At 46.7% G+C, this 15270-nt stretch overlaps 6 non-coding genes and 2 pseudogenes across 6 annotated transcripts; all 8 read left to right on the top strand.

Annotated features, from left to right (window-relative positions):
* Positions 1-334: 334 nt before the first annotated feature.
* LOC130339035 (U2 spliceosomal RNA) lies at positions 335-525 on the top strand. Its single transcript, XR_008879477.1, has one exon. It is a non-coding gene; the product is annotated as a U2 spliceosomal RNA (small nuclear RNA).
* Positions 526-2606: 2081 nt separating this feature from the next.
* LOC130339069 (U2 spliceosomal RNA) lies at positions 2607-2766 on the top strand (annotated as a pseudogene).
* A 653-nt stretch (positions 2767-3419) lies between these two features.
* LOC130339067 (U2 spliceosomal RNA) lies at positions 3420-3626 on the top strand (annotated as a pseudogene).
* A 2091-nt stretch (positions 3627-5717) lies between these two features.
* LOC130339032 (U2 spliceosomal RNA) lies at positions 5718-5908 on the top strand. The gene has a single exon (XR_008879475.1). It is a non-coding gene; the product is annotated as a U2 spliceosomal RNA (small nuclear RNA).
* Positions 5909-8003: 2095 nt separating this feature from the next.
* On the top strand, positions 8004-8194 carry LOC130339086 (U2 spliceosomal RNA). The gene has a single exon (XR_008879510.1). It is a non-coding gene; the product is annotated as a U2 spliceosomal RNA (small nuclear RNA).
* A 2090-nt stretch (positions 8195-10284) lies between these two features.
* Positions 10285-10475, top strand: LOC130339031 (U2 spliceosomal RNA). Its single transcript, XR_008879474.1, has one exon. It is a non-coding gene; the product is annotated as a U2 spliceosomal RNA (small nuclear RNA).
* Positions 10476-12576: 2101 nt separating this feature from the next.
* LOC130339030 (U2 spliceosomal RNA) lies at positions 12577-12767 on the top strand. The gene has a single exon (XR_008879473.1). It is a non-coding gene; the product is annotated as a U2 spliceosomal RNA (small nuclear RNA).
* A 2096-nt stretch (positions 12768-14863) lies between these two features.
* LOC130339029 (U2 spliceosomal RNA) lies at positions 14864-15054 on the top strand. The gene has a single exon (XR_008879472.1). It is a non-coding gene; the product is annotated as a U2 spliceosomal RNA (small nuclear RNA).
* Positions 15055-15270: the final 216 nt, after the last annotated feature.

Below are 15270 nucleotides of genomic sequence, written 5' to 3'. Positions count from 1 at the left end.
AGGCATCTGCAGGCAACAAAGGTAGGTGTGTGCTTGTGTGTGTGTTTCCTATGCAGATCCTAAGCCCAGTGTCACATGCAAGTAGGAGGAGTAAGAAGGGTTCCTGGCAAATCCGGGTTATGGATTGCATTTAAAAAGGCCCCGTGGGAGTGCAATGGGCCCCTGTCTTGCTGCTTAGCAATAATGGTATGGGTTTAGGTTCTGCTGTGTGTACTGGTGGTTGACTGCCCCCCAGCCCAGAGTGTGCATGGAAAATTGTCTGGCAGCCTCCCTGACAGCAAGCAGTGATAGTGCCCATGAAGGGGACCTTGTTGGGCCCGCCCCTTTCACGGTTATCGCTTCTCGGCCTTTTGGCTAAGATCAAGTGTAGTATCTGTTCTTATCAGTTTAATATCTGATACGTCCCCTATCTGGGGACCATATATTAAATGGATTTTTGAGAACGGGGGCTGATTTCGAAGCTTGCTTCCGTCGCCCTATGCATTGACCCGATATGGCAGTATCTTCGGGTACAGTGCACCACCCCCTTACAGGGTTAAAAAGAAAGATTCCTACTTTCATTGCTACCTGCTTGCTGGCTAGCCAGCTAGCCAGCCCTGTGGGCCTTGCTGCTGCTGCTTCTGCAGCCAAAAAACAAAAGGTGGTGCTGCTGCTGCTTCTGCTGCTTCTGCTTCTGCTTGTGTCTGGCCGCTGTTGGAGCGTCCAGGCACAGGACTTCTGCTGCTGCTGACTAAATGGCCTCCTTAATTGGATCATTTGAGTAGCCAGCACACCTGTGCAGGTAGGGCATGACATGATAGGCAGCTGCCTTGATAGCGGGTGGGTGCTGAATGTTCCTAATTGACAAAATAAGATTAATGCTTATGAAGAAATATAAAATCTCATCCCTTCCCCAATATCGCGCCACACCCCTACCCCTTAATTCCCTGGTTGAACTTGATGGACATATGTCTTTTTTCGACCGTACTAACTATGTAACTATGTAACATAACATGGGGGGGGGGTCTCCTGGCTGTTCACACAGGTGTGTCATTGCTGTACATTGACCATGCATTGCTTCTGTGGTATTGCAAAGGCAAAGACAAATGCTTCCAGCCATCCATTGCACTAATGGATTGGTCATCAGCTGGCTGTCTATGTCCCGCATCAATATAGACCAAAGTACAGAGGGTTAGGCTATGCTATTGTGCACCTACCTGATGCATCAGAAGGTGCGAGGCCCTTGCTAAATTCTGTGCACAGACTTTGAGATCTATGCTTTAGACTGTATCTAAACCTGCTCCAACATGGACTGACATTCTGGCCTACTTTCAGCCGATGCGACTTGTCTGTCGCTGAACAGTCGCTTTTTATGTATTCAGCACCTATGTATAATGTTGTAAAAATGCTCTAGAAGCTAAAGTCGCAGAAATGTCGCACATATTTGGCCTGCAACTTTCTGTGCGACAAATTCAGACAGGAAAAATCAGTATAAATCCTTAGAAAATTATCCCCCAGTGTCTCCATCTGCTGGCGGTATTGAATAAGCATTGCTGCACTGATGGGGTATGCATTAGACGAAAAAAAAGAAGAAAAAGAAGAATAATACGCCCAGAAAAGAGGCGAAAAGGAGAAAAACGTAAAAAAACGTGAAAAAAAAGTAAGAGGAAGAGAAGGGAAAAAAAGGTGGAAATGGGTTTAAAAGTGATTTCGGCGGAGAAATATATATATATATATATATATATATATATATACGCGCACACACACACATATATATAAACGTATTCTCCGTTGAGATATTGCAGCCGCTGCTGTGTCCAGGCCCAGGAGCCTTAGCACTGTGCTGTGATGTCACTCAATACCACTGACATCACTAGGTGTAAACAACATCTCTCCTTTGCTGTGTATGTGACTATGGAGCTGTTTGGTGATGTCGTCTATTACGGCCTTCATAGAAGCAACAGGAGATTGTTGCATCCATCTAGAACCCTCAGAACTACAGTGCTATGATGTCACTCACTTCCACAGGCCTTGCAGAGTGTAAACAACAACAACCCAGCTTTGTTGTGTATGTAACCATAGGGATTTGTGATGTCACCTAGAACCTTCACAGCAGCGACAGCTTTATGAGGAGCATCAGCACTGCTCTGCCTGAGCAGAACCATCACCGCCATAGGTTGTCAAATAACCCGGATTTAACCCACACAGGTAAGTCCAATGGGGTGCAGGCATGTCCTCTATGCTTACAGCTTCCCGTGGGTGTTGGTTTGATACCGTTTGGGGACAGCCAAGGAGGCATCTGCAGGCAACAAAGGTAGGTGTGTGCTTGTGTGTGTGTTTCCTATGCAGATCCTAAGCCCAGTGTCACATGCAAGTAGGAGGAGTAAGAAGGGTTCCTGGCAAATCCGGGTTATGGATTGCATTTAAAAAGGCCCCGTGGGAGTGCAATGGGCCCCTGTCTTGCTGCTTAGCAATAATGGTATGGGTTTAGGTTCTGCTGTGTGTACTGGTGGTTGACTGCCCCCCAGCCCAGAGTGTGCATGGAAAATTGTCTGGCAGCCTCCCTGACAGCAAGCAGTGATAGTGCCCATGAAGGGGACCTTGTTGGGCCCGCCCCTTTCACGGTTATCGCTTCTCGGCCTTTTGGCTAAGATCAAGTGTAGTATCTGTTCTTATCAGTTTTCATGCTGGTGGGGATGGGTGCTGCATGGAGGATGCAGGTGTACCAGGGCTTTCCGGGGCTGGTTCTGAGGAATCAGCTCGACGGCTGCCCCGATGTGACCTGTTCCCTCCGGGTCTCGCCATGAGGCTGAGAGGGTCTAGAGCCGAGGTACTTTTGTGCCTCGGGGAGTGGTGACCCCGAGGTGCCGAAACTCACTGGGAGAATAGGCTCACTGAGTTGAAGCACGGGCACCATAATCTCTTCACCTTGTGGCACTCACCTCTTGATTCCCGGCCTTCTGGCTAGGATCAGAGAAATTTTTATAGATCCGGCCGGATGTCCGGGCAGTATATCTGCACACATTCACTTATTTATTTATTTTTTGTCTCACTGTGTCACTTTTTGCGTGTTGTGTGTTCACAGGATTTGTCAGGATGCGGTAGCCCTTCTGGGTGTCCCTCCTGGCGGTCTAGGGGAGGTGTGTGTGGCCATTAGGTTCCGCACCTCCCTGCAAACACCCCGGGTACTCCTGCTTCGCAGGGTACCTACCGTAATCGGCTCTGCGGGCAGATACCTTGGCTAACGCCAAGGGGGATGCCGGGAGCATTTGTGGTCTCCTAGTAGCTTCGGCGAAAAGGGACATCGAACCTGGAACCTCGCAGGTACCTTTTGGTCCGGAGGCGAAGGGTAAGGTTTGTTGGGGGGCCTCTCTCCTATCGGAGAAGGGCTTGCGATAGACCGCATCCTTTGTGCACGTTTTTTTAGTGTAACACGTTTGCACTTTTTCTTGCACTTTGGGTGAATCGAAAGCACGTTCCTCGGCTTTAAAAAATCTGTTCTTATCAGTTTAATATCTGATACGTCCCCTATCTGGGGACCATATATTAAATGGATTTTTGAGAACGGGGGCTGATTTCGAAGCTTGCTTCCGTCGCCCTATGCATTGACCCGATATGGCAGTATCTTCGGGTACAGTGCACCACCCCCTTACAGGGTTAAAAAGAAAGATTCCTACTTTCATTGCTACCTGCTTGCTGGCTAGCCAGCTAGCCAGCCCTGTGGGCCTTGCTGCTGCTGCTTCTGCAGCCAAAAAACAAAAGGTGGTGCTGCTGCTGCTTCTGCTGCTTCTGCTTCTGCTTGTGTCTGGCCGCTGTTGGAGCGTCCAGGCACAGGACTTCTGCTGCTGCTGACTAAATGGCCTCCTTAATTGGATCATTTGAGTAGCCAGCACACCTGTGCAGGTAGGGCATGACATGATAGGCAGCTGCCTTGATAGCGGGTGGGTGCTGAATGTTCCTAATTGACAAAATAAGATTAATGCTTATGAAGAAATATAAAATCTCATCCCTTCCCCAATATCGCGCCACACCCCTACCCCTTAATTCCCTGGTTGAACTTGATGGACATATGTCTTTTTTCGACCGTACTAACTATGTAACTATGTAACATAACATGGGGGGGGGGTCTCCTGGCTGTTCACACAGGTGTGTCATTGCTGTACATTGACCATGCATTGCTTCTGTGGTATTGCAAAGGCAAAGACAAATGCTTCCAGCCATCCATTGCACTAATGGATTGGTCATCAGCTGGCTGTCTATGTCCCGCATCAATATAGACCAAAGTACAGAGGGTTAGGCTATGCTATTGTGCACCTACCTGATGCATCAGAAGGTGCGAGGCCCTTGCTAAATTCTGTGCACAGACTTTGAGATCTATGCTTTAGACTGTATCTAAACCTGCTCCAACATGGACTGACATTCTGGCCTACTTTCAGCCGATGCGACTTGTCTGTCGCTGAACAGTCGCTTTTTATGTATTCAGCACCTATGTATAATGTTGTAAAAATGCTCTAGAAGCTAAAGTCGCAGAAATGTCGCACATATTTGGCCTGCAACTTTCTGTGCGACAAATTCAGACAGGAAAAATCAGTATAAATCCTTAGAAAATTATCCCCCAGTGTCTCCATCTGCTGGCGGTATTGAATAAGCATTGCTGCACTGATGGGGTATGCATTAGACGAAAAAAAAGAAGAAAAAGAAGAATAATACGCCCAGAAAAGAGGCGAAAAGGAGAAAAACGTAAAAAAACGTGAAAAAAAAGTAAGAGGAAGAGAAGGGAAAAAAAGGTGGAAATGGGTTTAAAAGTGATTTCGGCGGAGAAATATATATATATATATATATATATATATATATATATATATATACGCGCACACACACACATATATATAAACGTATTCTCCGTTGAGATATTGCAGCCGCTGCTGTGTCCAGGCCCAGGAGCCTTAGCACTGTGCTATGATGTCACTCAATACCACTGACATCACTAGGTGTAAACAACATCTCTCCTTTGCTGTGTATGTGACTATGGAGCTGTTTGGTGATGTCGTCTATTACGGCCTTCATAGAAGCAACAGGAGATTGTTGCATCCATCTAGAACCCTCAGAACTACAGTGCTATGATGTCACTCACTTCCACAGGCCTTGCAGAGTGTAAACAACAACAACCCAGCTTTGTTGTGTATGTAACCATAGGGATTTGTGATGTCACCTAGAACCTTCACAGCAGCGACAGCTTTATGAGGAGCATCAGCACTGCTCTGCCTGAGCAGAACCATCACCGCCATAGGTTGTCAAATAACCCGGATTTAACCCACACAGGTAAGTCCAATGGGGTGCAGGCATGTCCTCTATGCTTACAGCTTCCCGTGGGTGTTGGTTTGATACCGTTTGGGGACAGCCAAGGAGGCATCTGCAGGCAACAAAGGTAGGTGTGTGCTTGTGTGTGTGTTTCCTATGCAGATCCTAAGCCCAGTGTCACATGCAAGTAGGAGGAGTAAGAAGGGTTCCTGGCAAATCCGGGTTATGGATTGCATTTAAAAAGGCCCCGTGGGAGTGCAATGGGCCCCTGTCTTGCTGCTTAGCAATAATGGTATGGGTTTAGGTTCTGCTGTGTGTACTGGTGGTTGACTGCCCCCCAGCCCAGAGTGTGCATGGAAAATTGTCTGGCAGCCTCCCTGACAGCAAGCAGTGATAGTGCCCATGAAGGGGACCTTGTTGGGCCCGCCCCTTTCACGGTTATCGCTTCTCGGCCTTTTGGCTAAGATCAAGTGTAGTATCTGTTCTTATCAGTTTAATATCTGATACGTCCCCTATCTGGGGACCATATATTAAATGGATTTTTGAGAACGGGGGCTGATTTCGAAGCTTGCTTCCGTCGCCCTATGCATTGACCCGATATGGCAGTATCTTCGGGTACAGTGCACCACCCCCTTACAGGGTTAAAAAGAAAGATTCCTACTTTCATTGCTACCTGCTTGCTGGCTAGCCAGCTAGCCAGCCCTGTGGGCCTTGCTGCTGCTGCTTCTGCAGCCAAAAAACGAAAGGTGGTGCTGCTGCTGCTTCTGCTGCTTCTGCTTCTGCTTGTGTCTGGCCGCTGTTGGAGCGTCCAGGCACAGGACTTCTGCTGCTGCTGACTAAATGGCCTCCTTAATTGGATCATTTGAGTAGCCAGCACACCTGTGCAGGTAGGGCATGACATGATAGGCAGCTGCCTTGATAGCGGGTGGGTGCTGAATGTTCCTAATTGACAAAATAAGATTAATGCTTATGAAGAAATATAAAATCTCATCCCTTCCCCAATATCGCGCCACACCCCTACCCCTTAATTCCCTGGTTGAACTTGATGGACATATGTCTTTTTTCGACCGTACTAACTATGTAACTATGTAACATAACATGGGGGGGGGGGGTCTCCTGGCTGTTCACACAGGTGTGTCATTGCTGTACATTGACCATGCATTGCTTCTGTGGTATTGCAAAGGCAAAGACAAATGCTTCCAGCCATCCATTGCACTAATGGATTGGTCATCAGCTGGCTGTCTATGTCCCGCATCAATATAGACCAAAGTACAGAGGGTTAGGCTATGCTATTGTGCACCTACCTGATGCATCAGAAGGTGCGAGGCCCTTGCTAAATTCTGTGCACAGACTTTGAGATCTATGCTTTAGACTGTATCTAAACCTGCTCCAACATGGACTGACATTCTGGCCTACTTTCAGCCGATGCGACTTGTCTGTCGCTGAACAGTCGCTTTTTATGTATTCAGCACCTATGTATAATGTTGTAAAAATGCTCTAGAAGCTAAAGTCGCAGAAATGTCGCACATATTTGGCCTGCAACTTTCTGTGCGACAAATTCAGACAGGAAAAATCAGTATAAATCCTTAGAAAATTATCCCCCAGTGTCTCCATCTGCTGGCGGTATTGAATAAGCATTGCTGCACTGATGGGGTATGCATTAGACGAAAAAAAAGAAGAAAAAGAAGAATAATACGCCCAGAAAAGAGGCGAAAAGGAGAAAAACGTAAAAAAACGTGAAAAAAAAGTAAGAGGAAGAGAAGGGAAAAAAAGGTGGAAATGGGTTTAAAAGTGATTTCGGCGGAGAAATATATATATATATATATATATATATATATATATATATATATATACGCGCACACACACACATATATATAAACGTATTCTCCGTTGAGATATTGCAGCCGCTGCTGTGTCCAGGCCCAGGAGCCTTAGCACTGTGCTATGATGTCACTCAATACCACTGACATCACTAGGTGTAAACAACATCTCTCCTTTGCTGTGTATGTGACTATGGAGCTGTTTGGTGATGTCGTCTATTACGGCCTTCATAGAAGCAACAGGAGATTGTTGCATCCATCTAGAACCCTCAGAACTACAGTGCTATGATGTCACTCACTTCCACAGGCCTTGCAGAGTGTAAACAACAACAACCCAGCTTTGTTGTGTATGTAACCATAGGGATTTGTGATGTCACCTAGAACCTTCACAGCAGCGACAGCTTTATGAGGAGCATCAGCACTGCTCTGCCTGAGCAGAACCATCACCGCCATAGGTTGTCAAATAACCCGGATTTAACCCACACAGGTAAGTCCAATGGGGTGCAGGCATGTCCTCTATGCTTACAGCTTCCCGTGGGTGTTGGTTTGATACCGTTTGGGGACAGCCAAGGAGGCATCTGCAGGCAACAAAGGTAGGTGTGTGCTTGTGTGTGTGTTTCCTATGCAGATCCTAAGCCCAGTGTCACATGCAAGTAGGAGGAGTAAGAAGGGTTCCTGGCAAATCCGGGTTATGGATTGCATTTAAAAAGGCCCCGTGGGAGTGCAATGGGCCCCTGTCTTGCTGCTTAGCAATAATGGTATGGGTTTAGGTTCTGCTGTGTGTACTGGTGGTTGACTGCCCCCCAGCCCAGAGTGTGCATGGAAAATTGTCTGGCAGCCTCCCTGACAGCAAGCAGTGATAGTGCCCATGAAGGGGACCTTGTTGGGCCCGCCCCTTTCACGGTTATCGCTTCTCGGCCTTTTGGCTAAGATCAAGTGTAGTATCTGTTCTTATCAGTTTAATATCTGATACGTCCCCTATCTGGGGACCATATATTAAATGGATTTTTGAGAATGGGGGCTGATTTCGAAGCTTGCTTCCGTCGCCCTATGCATTGACCCGATATGGCAGTATCTTCGGGTACAGTGCACCACCCCCTTACAGGGTTAAAAAGAAAGATTCCTACTTTCATTGCTACCTGCTTGCTGGCTAGCCAGCTAGCCAGCCCTGTGGGCCTTGCTGCTGCTGCTTCTGCAGCCAAAAAACAAAAGGTGGTGCTGCTGCTGCTTCTGCTGCTTCTGCTTCTGCTTGTGTCTGGCCGCTGTTGGAGCGTCCAGGCACAGGACTTCTGCTGCTGCTGACTAAATGGCCTCCTTAATTGGATCATTTGAGTAGCCAGCACACCTGTGCAGGTAGGGCATGACATGATAGGCAGCTGCCTTGATAGCGGGTGGGTGCTGAATGTTCCTAATTGACAAAATAAGATTAATGCTTATGAAGAAATATAAAATCTCATCCCTTCCCCAATATCGCGCCACACCCCTACCCCTTAATTCCCTGGTTGAACTTGATGGACATATGTCTTTTTTCGACCGTACTAACTATGTAACTATGTAACATAACATGGGGGGGGGGTCTCCTGGCTGTTCACACAGGTGTGTCATTGCTGTACATTGACCATGCATTGCTTCTGTGGTATTGCAAAGGCAAAGACAAATGCTTCCAGCCATCCATTGCACTAATGGATTGGTCATCAGCTGGCTGTCTATGTCCCGCATCAATATAGACCAAAGTACAGAGGGTTAGGCTATGCTATTGTGCACCTACCTGATGCATCAGAAGGTGCGAGGCCCTTGCTAAATTCTGTGCACAGACTTTGAGATCTATGCTTTAGACTGTATCTAAACCTGCTCCAACATGGACTGACATTCTGGCCTACTTTCAGCCGATGCGACTTGTCTGTCGCTGAACAGTCGCTTTTTATGTATTCAGCACCTATGTATAATGTTGTAAAAATGCTCTAGAAGCTAAAGTCGCAGAAATGTCGCACATATTTGGCCTGCAACTTTCTGTGCGACAAATTCAGACAGGAAAAATCAGTATAAATCCTTAGAAAATTATCCCCCAGTGTCTCCATCTGCTGGCGGTATTGAATAAGCATTGCTGCACTGATGGGGTATGCATTAGACGAAAAAAAAGAAGAAAAAGAAGAATAATACGCCCAGAAAAGAGGCGAAAAGGAGAAAAACGTAAAAAAACGTGAAAAAAAAGTAAGAGGAAGAGAAGGGAAAAAAAGGTGGAAATGGGTTTAAAAGTGATTTCGGCGGAGAATATATATATATATATATATATATATATATATATATATATATACGCGCACACACACACATATATATAAACGTATTCTCCGTTGAGATATTGCAGCCGCTGCTGTGTCCAGGCCCAGGAGCCTTAGCACTGTGCTATGATGTCACTCAATACCACTGACATCACTAGGTGTAAACAACATCTCTCCTTTGCTGTGTATGTGACTATGGAGCTGTTTGGTGATGTCGTCTATTACGGCCTTCATAGAAGCAACAGGAGATTGTTGCATCCATCTAGAACCCTCAGAACTACAGTGCTATGATGTCACTCACTTCCACAGGCCTTGCAGAGTGTAAACAACAACAACCCAGCTTTGTTGTGTATGTAACCATAGGGATTTGTGATGTCACCTAGAACCTTCACAGCAGCGACAGCTTTATGAGGAGCATCAGCACTGCTCTGCCTGAGCAGAACCATCACCGCCATAGGTTGTCAAATAACCCGGATTTAACCCACACAGGTAAGTCCAATGGGGTGCAGGCATGTCCTCTATGCTTACAGCTTCCCGTGGGTGTTGGTTTGATACCGTTTGGGGACAGCCAAGGAGGCATCTGCAGGCAACAAAGGTAGGTGTGTGCTTGTGTGTGTGTTTCCTATGCAGATCCTAAGCCCAGTGTCACATGCAAGTAGGAGGAGTAAGAAGGGTTCCTGGCAAATCCGGGTTATGGATTGCATTTAAAAAGGCCCCGTGGGAGTGCAATGGGCCCCTGTCTTGCTGCTTAGCAATAATGGTATGGGTTTAGGTTCTGCTGTGTGTACTGGTGGTTGACTGCCCCCCAGCCCAGAGTGTGCATGGAAAATTGTCTGGCAGCCTCCCTGACAGCAAGCAGTGATAGTGCCCATGAAGGGGACCTTGTTGGGCCCGCCCCTTTCACGGTTATCGCTTCTCGGCCTTTTGGCTAAGATCAAGTGTAGTATCTGTTCTTATCAGTTTAATATCTGATACGTCCCCTATCTGGGGACCATATATTAAATGGATTTTTGAGAACGGGGGCTGATTTCGAAGCTTGCTTCCGTCGCCCTATGCATTGACCCGATATGGCAGTATCTTCGGGTACAGTGCACCACCCCCTTACAGGGTTAAAAAGAAAGATTCCTACTTTCATTGCTACCTGCTTGCTGGCTAGCCAGCTAGCCAGCTAGCCAGCCCTGTGGGCCTTGCTGCTGCTGCTTCTGCAGCCAAAAAACAAAAGGTGGTGCTGCTGCTGCTTCTGCTGCTTCTGCTTCTGCTTGTGTCTGGCCGCTGTTGGAGCGTCCAGGCACAGGACTTCTGCTGCTGCTGACTAAATGGCCTCCTTAATTGGATCATTTGAGTAGCCAGCACACCTGTGCAGGTAGGGCATGACATGATAGGCAGCTGCCTTGATAGCGGGTGGGTGCTGAATGTTCCTAATTGACAAAATAAGATTAATGCTTATGAAGAAATATAAAATCTCATCCCTTCCCCAATATCGCGCCACACCCCTACCCCTTAATTCCCTGGTTGAACTTGATGGACATATGTCTTTTTTCGACCGTACTAACTATGTAACTATGTAACATAACATGGGGGGGGGGTCTCCTGGCTGTTCACACAGGTGTGTCATTGCTGTACATTGACCATGCATTGCTTCTGTGGTATTGCAAAGGCAAAGACAAATGCTTCCAGCCATCCATTGCACTAATGGATTGGTCATCAGCTGGCTGTCTATGTCCCGCATCAATATAGACCAAAGTACAGAGGGTTAGGCTATGCTATTGTGCACCTACCTGATGCATCAGAAGGTGCGAGGCCCTTGCTAAATTCTGTGCACAGACTTTGAGATCTATGCTTTAGACTGTATCTAAACCTGCTCCAACATGGACTGACATTCTGGCCTACTTTCAGCCGATGCGACTTGTCTGTCGCTGAACAGTCGCTTTTTATGTATTCAGCACCTATGTATAATGTTGTAAAAATGCTCTAGAAGCTAAAGTCGCAGAAATGTCGCACATATTTGGCCTGCAACTTTCTGTGCGACAAATTCAGACAGGAAAAATCAGTATAAATCCTTAGAAAATTATCCCCCAGTGTCTCCATCTGCTGGCGGTATTGAATAAGCATTGCTGCACTGATGGGGTATGCATTAGACGAAAAAAAAGAAGAAAAAGAAGAATAATACGCCCAGAAAAGAGGCGAAAAGGAGAAAAACGTAAAAAAACGTGAAAAAAAAGTAAGAGGAAGAGAAGGGAAAAAAAGGTGGAAATGGGTTTAAAAGTGATTTCGGCGGAGAAATATATATATATATATATATATATATATATATATATATATATATACGCGCACACACACACATATATATAAACGTATTCTCCGTTGAGATATTGCAGCCGCTGCTGTGTCCAGGCCCAGGAGCCTTAGCACTGTGCTATGATGTCACTCAATACCACTGACATCACTAGGTGTAAACAACATCTCTCCTTTGCTGTGTATGTGACTATGGAGCTGTTTGGTGATGTCGTCTATTACGGCCTTCATAGAAGCAACAGGAGATTGTTGCATCCATCTAGAACCCTCAGAACTACAGTGCTATGATGTCACTCACTTCCACAGGCCTTGCAGAGTGTAAACAACAACAACCCAGCTTTGTTGTGTATGTAACCATAGGGATTTGTGATGTCACCTAGAACCTTCACAGCAGCGACAGCTTTATGAGGAGCATCAGCACTGCTCTGCCTGAGCAGAACCATCACCGCCATAGGTTGTCAAATAACCCGGATTTAACCCACACAGGTAAGTCCAATGGGGTGCAGGCATGTCCTCTATGCTTACAGCTTCCCGTGGGTGTTGGTTTGATACCGTTTGGGGACAGCCAAGGAGGCATCTGCAGGCAACAAAGGTAGGTGTGTGCTTGTGTGTGTGTTTCCTATGCAGATCCTAAGCCCAGTGTCACATGCAAGTAGGAGGAGTAAGAAGGGTTCCTGGCAAATCCGGGTTATGGATTGCATTTAAAAAGGCCCCGTGGGAGTGCAATGGGCCCCTGTCTTGCTGCTTAGCAATAATGGTATGGGTTTAGGTTCTGCTGTGTGTACTGGTGGTTGACTGCCCCCCAGCCCAGAGTGTGCATGGAAAATTGTCTGGCAGCCTCCCTGACAGCAAGCAGTGATAGTGCCCATGAAGGGGACCTTGTTGGGCCCGCCCCTTTCACGGTTATCGCTTCTCGGCCTTTTGGCTAAGATCAAGTGTAGTATCTGTTCTTATCAGTTTAATATCTGATACGTCCCCTATCTGGGGACCATATATTAAATGGATTTTTGAGAACGGGGGCTGATTTCGAAGCTTGCTTCCGTCGCCCTATGCATTGACCCGATATGGCAGTATCTTCGGGTACAGTGCACCACCCCCTTACAGGGTTAAAAAGAAAGATTCCTACTTTCATTGCTACCTGCTTGCTGGCTAGCCAGCTAGCCAGCCCTGTGGGCCTTGCTGCTGCTGCTTCTGCAGCCAAAAAACAAAAGGTGGTGCTGCTGCTGCTTCTGCTGCTTCTGCTTCTGCTTGTGTCTGGCCGCTGTTGGAGCGTCCAGGCACAGGACTTCTGCTGCTGCTGACTAAATGGCCTCCTTAATTGGATCATTTGAGTAGCCAGCACACCTGTGCAGGTAGGGCATGACATGATAGGCAGCTGCCTTGATAGCGGGTGGGTGCTGAATGTTCCTAATTGACAAAATAAGATTAATGCTTATGAAGAAATATAAAATCTCATCCCTTCCCCAATATCGCGCCACACCCCTACCCCTTAATTCCCTGGTTGAACTTGATGGACATATGTCTTTTTTCGACCGTACTAACTATGTAACTATGTAACATAACATGGGGGGGGGGGTCTCCTGGCTGTTCACACAGGTGTGTCATTGCTGTACATTGACCATGCATTGCTTCTGTGGTATTGCAAAGGCAAAGACAAATGCTTCCAGCCATCCATTGCACTAATGGATTGGTCATCAGCTGGCTGTCTATGTCCCGCATCAATATAGACCAAAGTACAGAGGGTTAGGCTATGCTATTGTGCACCTACCTGATGCATCAGAAGGTGCGAGGCCCTTGCTAAATTCTGTGCACAGACTTTGAGATCTATGCTTTAGACTGTATCTAAACCTGCTCCAACATGGACTGACATTCTGGCCTACTTTCAGCCGATGCGACTTGTCTGTCGCTGAACAGTCGCTTTTTATGTATTCAGCACCTATGTATAATGTTGTAAAAATGCTCTAGAAGCTAAAGTCGCAGAAATGTCGCACATATTTGGCCTGCAACTTTCTGTGCGACAAATTCAGACAGGAAAAATCAGTATAAATCCTTAGAAAATTATCCCCCAGTGTCTCCATCTGCTGGCGGTATTGAATAAGCATTGCTGCACTGATGGGGTATGCATTAGACGAAAAAAAAGAAGAAAAAGAAGAATAATACGCCCAGAAAAGAGGCGAAAAGGAGAAAAACGTAAAAAAACGTGAAAAAAAAGTAAGAGGAAGAGAAGGGAAAAAAAGGTGGAAATGGGTTTAAAAGTGATTTCGGCGGAGAAATATATATATATATATATATATATATATATATATATATATATATATACGCGCACACACACACATATATATAAACGTATTCTCCGTTGAGATATTGCAGCCGCTGCTGTGTCCAGGCCCAGGAGCCTTAGCACTGTGCTATGATGTCACTCAATACCACTGACATCACTAGGTGTAAACAACATCTCTCCTTTGCTGTGTATGTGACTATGGAGCTGTTTGGTGATGTCGTCTATTACGGCCTTCATAGAAGCAACAGGAGATTGTTGCATCCATCTAGAACCCTCAGAACTACAGTGCTATGATGTCACTCACTTCCACAGGCCTTGCAGAGTGTAAACAACAACAACCCAGCTTTGTTGTGTATGTAACCATAGGGATTTGTGATGTCACCTAGAACCTTCACAGCAGCGACAGCTTTATGAGGAGCATCAGCACTGCTCTGCCTGAGCAGAACCATCACCGCCATAGGTTGTCAAATAACCCGGATTTAACCCACACAGGTAAGTCCAATGGGGTGCAGGCATGTCCTCTATGCTTACAGCTTCCCGTGGGTGTTGGTTTGATACCGTTTGGGGACAGCCAAGGAGGCATCTGCAGGCAACAAAGGTAGGTGTGTGCTTGTGTGTGTGTTTCCTATGCAGATCCTAAGCCCAGTGTCACATGCAAGTAGGAGGAGTAAGAAGGGTTCCTGGCAAATCCGGGTTATGGATTGCATTTAAAAAGGCCCCGTGGGAGTGCAATGGGCCCCTGTCTTGCTGCTTAGCAATAATGGTATGGGTTTAGGTTCTGCTGTGTGTACTGGTGGTTGACTGCCCCCCAGCCCAGAGTGTGCATGGAAAATTGTCTGGCAGCCTCCCTGACAGCAAGCAGTGATAGTGCCCATGAAGGGGACCTTGTTGGGCCCGCCCCTTTCACGGTTATCGCTTCTCGGCCTTTTGGCTAAGATCAAGTGTAGTATCTGTTCTTATCAGTTTAATATCTGATACGTCCCCTATCTGGGGACCATATATTAAATGGATTTTTGAGAACGGGGGCTGATTTCGAAGCTTGCTTCCGTCGCCCTATGCATTGACCCGATATGGCAGTATCTTCGGGTACAGTGCACCACCCCCTTACAGGGTTAAAAAGAAAGATTCCTACTTTCATTGCTACCTGCTTGCTGGCTAGCCAGCTAGCCAGCCCTGTGGGCCTTGCTGCTGCTGCTTCTGCAGCCAAAAAACAAAAGGTGGTGCTGCTGCTGCTTCTGCTTCTGCTTGTGTCTGGCCGCTGTTGGAGCGTCCAGGCACAGGACTTCTGCTGCTGCTGACTAAATGGCCTCCTTAATTG

This window comes from Hyla sarda, unplaced genomic scaffold (assembly GCF_029499605.1).
Source record: "Hyla sarda isolate aHylSar1 unplaced genomic scaffold, aHylSar1.hap1 scaffold_535, whole genome shotgun sequence".
Taxonomy (NCBI): Eukaryota; Metazoa; Chordata; class Amphibia; order Anura; family Hylidae; genus Hyla; species Hyla sarda.
The sequence above is the reverse complement of the archived record's forward strand: the minus strand, read 5'-3'. Positions and strand labels throughout refer to the sequence as shown.